We start from the raw sequence: 11,614 nt of genomic DNA, 5'->3' as shown, positions 1-11,614 counted from the left end.
TGTACAGTAGTTACTAGGGACTGAGGAATTTGTTGCAATGGTGTGAAGAGTGGAGAGTTGGGGTGCTGACTTTCCCAAAATTCATCACTTAGCACCGGTGTGGTACAGTCAATGTCCACATATTCATCTTCCATTTCTTCAACGCCGGCCTCTTCAGCAGTAAACTGAGGCATAGGCGAGGAGACAACTAGTGTTGAAGGGGTTGTATCCACTTCAATTTCTTCATCCACCTGCTCTGACGAAGCAGCAAAGGGATTCTCTTCACCGGATTCACTTGGAATCACATATTATTCATCAAAAAGAACAAGGTCCTTCGATGGCATGGTTGAGATAGGAACAACATCAATTGGGTTTTCAAACGAGCTTGTTAGTGGCTTCATCTTCTTCTGAGCTGAAGAATCTGATGCAGTTGATGCCTTCCTTTTCTTCACCGCTACACGCTCTGCAGCCTTAGTCTTCTTCACATCTGATGCAGATGGAAGGATCGGAGTTGGGGTAGGCGCAGAAGGAGCAAAGGAATTTGGTTGAGTTTCTTCAGGCACAACTGATGTAGTTGCCCTGACGTCTTCACTTTCTTCAGGCGCACCACTAGTGGATGCCCTGGCAATTTCTTCAGCGGCTGGAATGCAGTCATCAGCCCTGGAACTCACATTTTCTTCATCAACCTGATTGTCATCAGCGGTGCTGGCATTTTCTTCAGTCGGCTGAGCATATGCTTCAGCTTGAGGAATTTCCAGTTGTGTTGGGACTGCAACATTTGAAGTGAAGTTGTCAGCGAGTCTCACAAAACGAACCTTGGCTCCCAGCCAGTCAGCGTGGTATGCGTCAAATTCATCATTGAGTTTCTTGATCTCAGATTGAATTGTGACAAGTTCTTCAGTTGTCATAGAGACAACGTTCTTCTTCAGGGAGCGCTCATTTTTGTATTGCGCCTTCTTGATCCGCCTAGCCTTCTCATACTTCCATTTTTCTTCTTGTATGAAGTGAGTCAACATATGACTTTAGCCAGGAGTCAGCTTGAAATCAGGCATAGGAGTATTTGGGTCCTTGTGCCATAGGTCAATGTACTCAAGGATCAACTTTGGATCCAAAAGCAGAGGCACACTTGTGCCCTTGGCTCTAGCGGCCCTGACTTGCCTGTCTCTGATGATTTCGGCAAGTTCCTCATCATCAGCTTCGTCTTCATCTGACGGCACTTGGAAGGCAACTTGCTTATTCTGAGGAACAGGTCGAGAGCCTCGTCCAGCAGTTGTCTTGGTCTTCAACAGAGTGGGACCAGTTGAAGAATGAAGTGGTGTTGAGGAACTAGAAGATTCTCCTGAGGCAATAGAAATGCCCTTCGTCCTTTGGCACGTGGCGAGATGCGCAGGTGTTGAGGATTTTTTCGGAGCAGCTGAGGACTTTGGCGGAGGAGCTGAGGACTTAGGAGCAACATGAGGAGTCGGCCGTGAGGGCTTTGAAGAGTCTGGCTGAGAGGGCATTGCTGAGGAACTTGGCCATGAGGGCATTGATGGAGAAGCACTTGGCTTGTGAGCAGGCTTCTTTGGCATGGCCTTCTTTGGCTTGCTTGTAGAGGCCTCAACAGTGGCAGCAGCAACAGCAGAGTCTTCATTGAATTTCCTCACTGCTTCTCTTGCTTGTCTGGCCAACTTGGCCTGGCGCTTGGCCCATTCATCAGGATAATCCTCACCGCGCTTGAGGCTGGTGGGATCTACTTCTTGGCCAGGTGCCAGCGAAGGTCTTGGGCATGGAGGATTTAGAGCGAATTTCTTCATGTATTTTGGAGTAACATATATGTACTCCCTCCACTCTCTTGCCCATCTCCTCTCTATTCTTTGGATGCGCACTTTGCGCTCATTCTTGGTTTCCTGGCCATGAGTGGCCTCATCAGGAGTGCAATAGTCCTTATATATGTCATCAGGGATCTCAAAAGCAGTATTGACCTCAGGCCTCTTTCCTCCTTTCTGTGGCTTCTTACCGTCAGCCATTTTTTTCAGTTGAGGAATTTGAACAATGGAATTGTCTGAAGATGTATGCAACTTTTCTTCGAGGAACACTGCAAATGAGTTAAGTTGATGAGAACCTAGTGATTCAGCAGCTGACATGAGTACCTGTGAACAAAGTATAGTTGCGAGGAATTTGGAGAGGTCATATGCGTTCTTAAAGGTTTTTCAAAAAGAACAAGTTTGAGGAATTTGACCAGATGAGTCTTGAAGAATTTCACTAAGCGTTCTTTGTCTTAGGTTCCAGAGATGTATAGATCGAAAATCCACACATTTGAGGAATCTTGAAGAAAAACATAGCTTAGAGAAACGAATCAAGAACAGATGACATGTGAGGTGTTTTAGTGTGTGAAGATATGAAGAAAAACACCTTTAAGGATTTTGTAGAAATCATTTGAATCAAAGAGGGCAGTAAAAGTAACTTTTAATTACCCTGTACGAAGAACACGACGAACTGGAAAGTGGAGATGTGAAGTTCGTCAGTGCAGATCTTCCACGCCCTAACTCGGCAGAGGAAGACAGCTACGGCGGCGGTGGAGTGAAGAAATTTGTGGCTAGCGCGAGTACGATGATGATGAGGTCTAGGCAGTGAAGCTCTTCCTCACCGGCGATGATGAAGTAGCGGCGGCGCTAGGGTTTGAGAAGCTCGAGCTGGAGTGAGGCCGAGCGGAGTAAAAGAGAAGTGAGGAAGGGAAGGGGTATTTATAGCCACGATGAAAAACTGTTCACCCGAAGAATTTGGACAAACGTGCCCCTGGCCCTTCTCATTCGCTTGACAAGTGTCACCCACGTACTGAGAAGTGGAGATCGTGTGAGATCGTGGGTGAATGGATAAGTGTTATCGTGGGATGTGGAATGGTTTGAGCGACAAAGCCGAAAATTTAGATAAGATAGGTTTTAAAGTTTCATTCGCAATTTCTTCAGCTGACAAGGACATAGTAAAGATTTTGAACGTGTTTCAAATAGAACGCACATGAAGAATTTGTGAATAGAATGGGTTGAGTTTAGCATAGAGGGGGTTGGGTCCGATCACATTCACTTAGCAAAAAAAACAACTTGAAGAATTAGTCATAAGTGAATGCTGTAGAGGACATAAACTCATATATATATAGCCAATGAAGAAAAACGTCGGAAACAGTGAAGACAATGCAAAGTTGAAAAAGAACTGAGGAAAAACTCAAATGAAGATTCTCAACTTTTTGTGGTGGCGTGACCCACCGTATAAGAATGATGATTTCAGACACCGGGTACAATTGTCGTAGGGTTCTGAGAATCGGATTCTTTGTTAACTTCTTCACACTTAGAGTGTTAGTCTTCATTGATTGAAGAAAAACGTTTCTTCATGTGTTGCACATCTAAGTCATCAATTTTGCATAAGTGTTAGGATGAGTGTCCTTTTCAAAGAACATTCGAAGATTCTAAGATATTTAGCTCACACCGCAACTTGCTAAATCTCTTCTCATCCAAGGGCTTTGTGAAGATATCGGCTAGTTGTTCTTCAGTCTTCACATGCTCAATAGAAATGTCGCCCTTCAACACATGATCACGAAGAAAATGATGACGAATCTGAATGTGCTTTGTCTTCGAGTGCTGAACTGGTTTGTGAGCAATCTTGATGGTACTCTCATTGTCACAGAAGAGAGGCACATTCTTCACGTTGACGCCGTAGTCCTTGAGAGTTTGCTTCATCCACAGCAATTGAGCACAGCAAGAACCAACAGCAATGTACTCAGCTTCAGCAGTAGACAGTGATATGCAGTTCTGTTTCTTCGAGGACCAACAGACCAAAGATCGTCCGAGGAAATGACATGTACCAGATGTTGACTTGCGGTCCACACGATCACCAGCATAGTCAGAGTCAGAATATCCAATGAGATCAAGAGTCAAGCCCTTGGGGTACCATAATCCAAGTGTTGGTGTGTGAGCAAGATATCGAAGAATATGCTTCACAGCCTTATGGTGTGATTCCTTCGGTGTAGCTTGAAATCGGGCACACATGCAAACACTAAGCATTATATCTGGCCTAGATGCACATAAGTACAATAAAGAATCAATCATGGAGCGGTATACCTTATGGTCGAAGTCAATACCATTTTCATCAGTGCATAGATGGCCATTTGCGGGCATAGGAATTTTGACGCCTTTGTAATCTTGCATGCCGAATTTCCTCAGTACATCCTTGAGGTATTTCTCCTGAGATATGAATATACCATTCCGTTGTTGACGAATTTTAAGAATATGACATCAATTTCATTAGACAATAGAACATATAAAATAGTATGAGGATGTGAGGAATGAAAATTCATTTCTTCATGATTAGCTTGCGTCCTTTCAAGCATATTCAGGTCTCCAGCAAATTCATCAGACATTTAAGTTCGTCTGGAGACCTGACCCTGCATAAGAGGTTAGTTCTTTTTCTTCACCACCCACATCTGAAGGGGTGGCAAAGAGTTCATCATTCTGGGAGCTCCATAAGAGAAAGGTGGCATAGATGCCAATCCACTTTGTTTCACATAAGAGAAGTTAGGGTAAGCATAAGAGTAAGCAGAGAAATTCTTTGAGGACTTATGAACATAATGATTTGAAGAATAATGCACATATCCATAATCCTTAAATCTTCCCTGCGAAACAGACGGGTTAGCACGATGATGTTCATATGAGGACTTTGATCCTTTTGAGGAATTTGATCCACGTGAGGAGTTTGGTCCGTATGAGGACTTGGATCCATATGAAGAATTTGATCTAGGGTTCCTATTCTTCACAGGTGACGTCATGATGACATTCACCTGAAGATTTTCAAGGCACCTTTTGGGAACCCAGATTTTCTTCATAGGGGAATCGTTCCTGCAGTTAGTGCCAACATATCTAGCAAATACTTCACCATTCTGATTTTTGAAAAGTTTATAGTTGGAGTCAAATGACTCATCAGAAGAATATGAAGATTCACATGTAAAGCCAGATAAGGTAGATGGATCCACTAAAGGTCCCTTTGCAGCAACCCATGAGGTTTTGGGATACTGCTCAGGTTTCTAGTAGGTCCCATCAGCATTGATTTTCCTTTCAAAGGGAATACCCTCTTTCCTAGGGTTCCTGTTGAGGATCTGCTTTTTAAGCACGTCACAAAGAGCCTGATGCCCTTTGAGGCTTTTGTACATGCATGTCATATACAATTCCTTCAGCCCTGCATCATCAGTGATACTAGCAATGTACTCAGATGAGGAATTAGTGATAGCAGAGGCAGTTGAAGAATTTGCAGCAATGGAAGTATTTGAGCATTCAGGTGAAGAATTAGCAGTTTCACGTTCAATGCACTTCAAACATGGAGGAACAAATTCATCCTGAGTAGCGCTGATCTATTGAGCGAGTAATGAATCACGCTCCTTCTGAAGATCTTCATAACTCACTCTTAACTGCTCAAGGTCTTGCTTTTTTTGAAGAAATTCATAAGAAAGCTTCTCATGATCAGATATGAGAGTGTTATGATGACCTTGAAGATTGTCAAACTTGGACTGGAGTCCCTGGAGATTTTCAGTCAAGATTTTAGTGCGATCCATTTCCTCACCCAACATATCATCACTTTTATCTAGCATATTTTGAACCTTTTCAAGAGCCTTTTCCAGTTTCACAGCAATCTTAGCAGGTTTAGAGTAGCTGGGATTGAGGTTTTCATCAGATTCATCCTCACTAGATTCAGAGGAGGGATATTTGAGTACCTTTGAGCCTTTTGCCATGAAGCAATAGGTGGGAGCGTAGTCCTCGTCGTCGTCATCAGTAGTGTTGGGGAGGTCCATTTCTTCAGAGTTGAAGATAGACTTGCTGACGAAAGCAGTTGCGAGGGCTAGGCTCGCCACACCAGAGTCTGACTCCTCGGATTCCTCCTCTTCCTCATTTTCTTCAGATTCAGCCTCAGGGTCCATTTCCTTGCCAATGAATGCTCAAGCCTTCTTGGAGCTGCTCTTCTTGTGAGATGAGGACTTTGAGTTTCTTGATGACGAAGACTTTGAAGATTTCTTCTTCTTCTTTGAATCATCAGAACTGTAATCCTTGTACTTCTTCTTCTTCTTTAATTCCTTTTCCCACTGAGGACAATCTTGAATGTAGTGTCCAGGTTGTTTGCACTTATGGCAGAGTCTCTTCTTGTAATCATGGGATGAGGAATCTGATCTCAAGTCACCACCTCTTGAGGATTTACCAAAACGGCCACGTTTTGAGAATTTTTGGAACTTCCTCACGAGAATTGCTAGCTCCTGGCTCAGTTCTTCAGGGTCACCAAGGCTGCTGTCAGAATCTTCACCATCAGATTCGGATACCGCCTTGGCCTTCAGAGCCCGTGATCTACCATAGCTTGGTCCATAGAGATCTCTCTTCTCAGCAAGATGAAACTCATGAGTGTTTAGTCTCTCGAGGATATCAGCAGGATCAAGTGACTTCTAGTCTCTATGTTCTTGTATCATCAATGCTAATGTATCAAATAAGGAATCAAGCGATCTCAGCAATTTCTTCACCATCTCATGGTCGGTGATATCGGCGGCACCAAGTGTTTGAAGCTCATTTGAGATGTCAGTGATGCGATCGAAGGTTTGATGAACATTTTCGTTGTTGAGTCTTTTGAAGCGGTTGAAGAGATTTCGAAGAACGTCAACTCAAGAGTCACGCTGTGTTGAGACTCCCTCATTGACCTTGGACAGCCTGTCCCAGATAAGCTTGGTTGTCTCCAAAGCACTCACTCTGCCATACTGTCCTTTGCTCAGATGGCCACATATGATATTCTTCGCTTGGGAGTCGAGTTGCTTGAATCTCTTCACATCAGCAGCATTGATGGTGGGAGTGGCAGAAGGAACACCATTCTCCACAACGTACCAGAGATCGTTATCAATTGCCTCAAGATGCATGCACATCTTATTATTCCAGTAGGGTTAGTCCATCCCATCAAAGGTAGGACACCCAGCAGAAACCTTGATCATACCTACATTCGACATAACTACAACTCCAGGTGGTTAAACCAAAATCACACAGAACAAGGGAGTACCTCGCTCTGATACCAATTGAAAGTGCGTTATATCGACTAGAGGGGGGTGAATAGGCGATTTTTATGAATTCTTCACTGAGGAATTTCAGGGTGAGGAAATTCCTTAGCGGAGAACTACTTGCAGCGGAATAAGTACTCAGAAGTAAACATAACAGAACACAAGCATGGTCATCATGATGAAATGAAGACAAGCATAGAGTACGGAAAGCATAAACACAGGATGACACAGGATGAAGACAAATAGACTGAAGAAATTGAACTGGGGAAATTGGGAAAGTCTTAAGTCAAAGTCTTCAAACAGATATGAACAAGCACTCAACACATAACTAAGGAAATGGAAGGGTTGAGGAAATGGAACCAGGTAGCTTGGTGAAGACAATGATTTGGTAGACCAGTTCCAACTGCTGTGACAGTTGTACGTCTGGTTAGGGCGGCTAGGTATTTAAATCTGAGGACACACAGTCCCGGACACACAGTCCTGAACATGCAGTTCAGAACACTCAGTCCTCACCGTATTTCCCTTGAGCTAAGGTCACACAGACCTCACCCAATCACTCGTGGTAAGTCTTCAGGCGACTTCCGAACCTTCACAATCTCGGTCACTCGGCGATCCACAATTCCTCTTGAATGCTCTAGACCATGACGCCTAACCATCTGGAAGATGCACAGTTTTCAAAAGTAACAAGCGTCGGATCCACGCAGGATCAATCTCTTCAGTGATGCTCAATCACTTGGGGCTTGTAGGTGTTTGGGTTTGGGTTTTCCTCACTTGATGATTTTCACTCAAAGTCCTCGGAGGATGGGATGCTCTCAAATGACAAGTGACAGTTTCTCTCGGAGTAGCCAACCAGCTAGTGGTTGTAGGGGGCGGCTATTTATAGCCTAGGGAGCAGCCCGACATGATAAGACATAAATGCCCTTCAATTATATGACCGTTAGGTGGGTAGATATTTTGGGACAGCTGGCGCATAGCACAGCAACGGTCAGAATTTTGAGTATCAAATTCCTCAGGGCTATCATGTTCCTCACTGTGTAGGCAATCCGCACTGACGAATTCCTAACTCCTTAGTCAGAACAAATTCCTCAGAGACCAGAAGAACTTTGTCTCTGTCACTAAAGAATATGACTGAATTGTATGAGATTTTCAATGGCTTCAATCGAAGGGATTGGTAGGTGTAGGATTTTGAGTTGAGCATCACATGAAATTTTTTTCTTAGTATTTCCTCGACCCCTTTAACAGTACGGTGTTTCATATGACTCAAGAAAGAGAAAATGAAACTACGAAAACAAAAGTCTTCACGCTTCATGTTCCTCAAATGAATACCAAGTCTTCAAGGTCACACCAATTTCTTCACTTTCAAAGTCTTCAGAAAGTCTTCAGTCGAAGAACTTCATTTTTAGGGGTCGACTTTCTCTGTAAATATCAAACTCCTCATAGATTTATAGACCTGTGTACACTCACAAACGCATTAGTCCCTTAACCTATAATTCTTCAATACACCAAAATCACTAAGGGGCACTAGATGCACTTACAATCAGACAAAAGCATTGGGAGTTTAATGACTACACCACATGTACCCCAAGGATTGGCTTTGTGCTACCATACTAAATCTTTTTGTCACTGGTGTTCGGAATAGCGCTTCACGTCCTCCCTGCTCCTAACCTCCTCATGGCTCGAACTCTATGATCTTGGGTACATGCACTGTCGAAGAATAAGAGACAAGAGACAACTATGATGTAATTTTATTTCACATATGCATGCCGTTTATTCAAAGTCATTACATCGACCCCTCATACAAACACATCGGGTTGCAAAGGCTATGCCTTAACCCATTGCCTTGCCGAACTACTCACACATGGCGATCGGTTTGCACGAAGAAATCGCCGAAGAAGACATCAAGGTGAAAGCTTTATTGATAATATGTCTTAAAATGGTTGCCAGATGTGATACAAGATTACAAGCACGGCTAACTTGGAGATGGATTGTTGTGCTGGTGAAGATGGTGGTGGCTATGTATATGAGATGGGAAATGGCGACAGCTAGGGTCTGTGAATGGCTTCTGATGCGGAGATGGAGGTTCTGGTATCTGCTCTTCGCGAGTCAGGTATGGGTCCCTTTATAGAAGTTGTTGGAATGGACATCACGGTGTTGTGGACGGCTGGTACGAGCACACATGCTCGTACCAAACGCCATCCTGCGTTCTGTTGGTGCTAGTGCACCTCCCACTTGATTTCTTCTATCTCCATTTTGCTTCTTTCCATGTATAGGATTGATTTTCACCATATAGCATTTTTCCCGTGGAATCTATAAAGGAGGGGCGCGAACCTTTTTCGGTGAATATGTTCGAGCATATCACTTTCCATCTCCCGAGAAGTTGCACACTCATCTTGCTGCATATCATTAACCAGACATCAGAATCCCACATTGACCTTTCATGAATTTCAAGTGAAAAGAACATGTATTACAAGATAAGGCAATGACTCTCGTGAATAAAACTGGGCCAGATCCGAGTCCAATCCGAGTCACAGAAACCTCCATATGGCATCACACACGTCATTATCCATCCATCTATCCTTTTCCATCTACCGAGAGGAGAAGAAAAAAGTGCTGTAGTCTGAAAAAATAGAGACGAGTGAGGCAGGAAAACGACCCCTGACCTCCATTCTTTATTCAGAAGGAGATGCAGCTAGCACTCACACTCACCAGCCTCTCTCAACTGTGTATAGATAATTGCACATTGTGTGATTCACAGAGTTTTCATTGTTGGAAGATTATGTAGGCTAGAGTGGAATGTATTATGCAGTACTGCATGCTCTTCTTTCACTTGGGCCCTCACAAGTTGCATAGTTGTTGAGTTATTTCTTGTAGCTGAAATCAAAAGGTGCACACGGGTGCAAAAAGTAATTTTCCTTATGACACAAAATTCTAGAACATATTCGGTATGTAAATATCTGAATCATGTATATTTTCTTGGAGAAGGAAAAAGTTTTGCAACCTTTATAAGAAGCCAAAATTTGCACTTTTTTAGAGCAGTGGAATTTACTTTTCCTCCGTGGGCATAAGACCATTCTTCTGTTTACAAATGCTTGCAAGCTCAGAGACTCTCCAACAGGCGCGCAACACGCGGCACGCAAAAAAAGCGTTCACAACGCCGTTCACGCGAGTTTTTGCGCGCCGCGGAGCGCTGGCTTCAGCGGCCACCGCAAAATAGAGCGCGCGCGAGCTGCTCCAGCAGACGCGCTATATTCGTTCTCTTTTCTACTATGACTCGATACACATATATGTATAGATAGATAAAAACAATAGATAGATTAGACTAAAATGATAGATAAATAATACATAGATAGATTAATAATCGATAGATAAAAAACAATACATAGATAATGCGTAGACAGTTCATAGCCTCCTCCTACGATAGATAAAACGATAGATAAAAAAACTACTCGTCGTCCTTCTCCTCCGACTCGGACTCCACCTCAGTCATGTCCTCCTCTAACGTCACAATGAAGGCGTCAAGGTACCGCTCGTCTTCGAAGTCCCAGGACGAATCTCGGTAGAGAAGACGCCGGACGGGCACGTGCGGACGTTGCAGTTCTGCGATAAGGCTGGATGGCCAAGGCGCCCTTTCGAGACCAGGCCAAGGCTATATGTGTACTTTTGTTCAGAAGTTTTGTACTCCCTCGGATTCATATTAATTGTCGGCGATTTAGTACAAAGTGGATTAGAGTGAGTATCTTTTTATGTACTTCTCTAGTAGAACATACGAACTCTATGTAATTTTTACAAAAGAGCATTTATTCCATTTCTTTCTTTTGTTCTTAGCTAACAGGAGCAGGCCCCAAATTGAGCATGGGTGTACAGGTCTCTCAACATGGGCCAGATGCACTCCAAATTCGTTGCATAAGCGAGTAACTCTATTAGAGCATCTTTAGCAAATCCCACAAACCGTAGTACTGCAAATTTCTTTTACGGGATACTGTAAACGAATTTGCGGTATCGCGGACGGCATGAAAGATCAGATTCGGTAAACACATACCGCATAATTTAAATTACTAGTTCACGCAACATACATCGCCGGAATTCAACACAGTTCGTACGATAAACTTAAAACATACAAGTTTAATAAAAAAACTAAATCTACTCCATCATCACCTTCTTGACGTGGAGGTGGTACTTCATCAAGGAGTTGGAGAGGACGAACGCTGGGTCGTAAATCCTTCTTCGCCGCCTCCACCCGCATCGTGGCACCTTCTTCCCCGGTGGTGGCCATCTCCTTCGCCTCGTACCACGCGTGCTCCGCCTCCCAGAGGCGCTTGGGTGCGGGCCAGAAGATCTTGTTGAGGCGGTCGAAGTTGCGCCACTCCCGCGAGCCACCGCTGCGGGAGTGCGCGCTGCGCTCCCGTGCCTGCACTTTGCGCCACTCCTCCACCGGCGGGCGGAGGGAGGAGCTTCCCGCCTCGTCATCATGTCGGCTCTTTCCCCCTCTGCCACCCCTCCCGCGACCAGCGCTTGACACTGGGGTAAGCTCTAGGTGCCTGCGCGCGGCAAACTGCGGCCAGAGAAAGAAGGATTTCTTGTCGG

This window comes from Triticum dicoccoides, chromosome 6A (genome assembly GCF_002162155.2).
Source record: "Triticum dicoccoides isolate Atlit2015 ecotype Zavitan chromosome 6A, WEW_v2.0, whole genome shotgun sequence".
NCBI lineage: Eukaryota > Viridiplantae > Streptophyta > Magnoliopsida > Poales > Poaceae > Triticum > Triticum dicoccoides.
The sequence above is the reverse complement of the archived record's forward strand: the minus strand, read 5'-3'. Positions refer to the sequence as shown.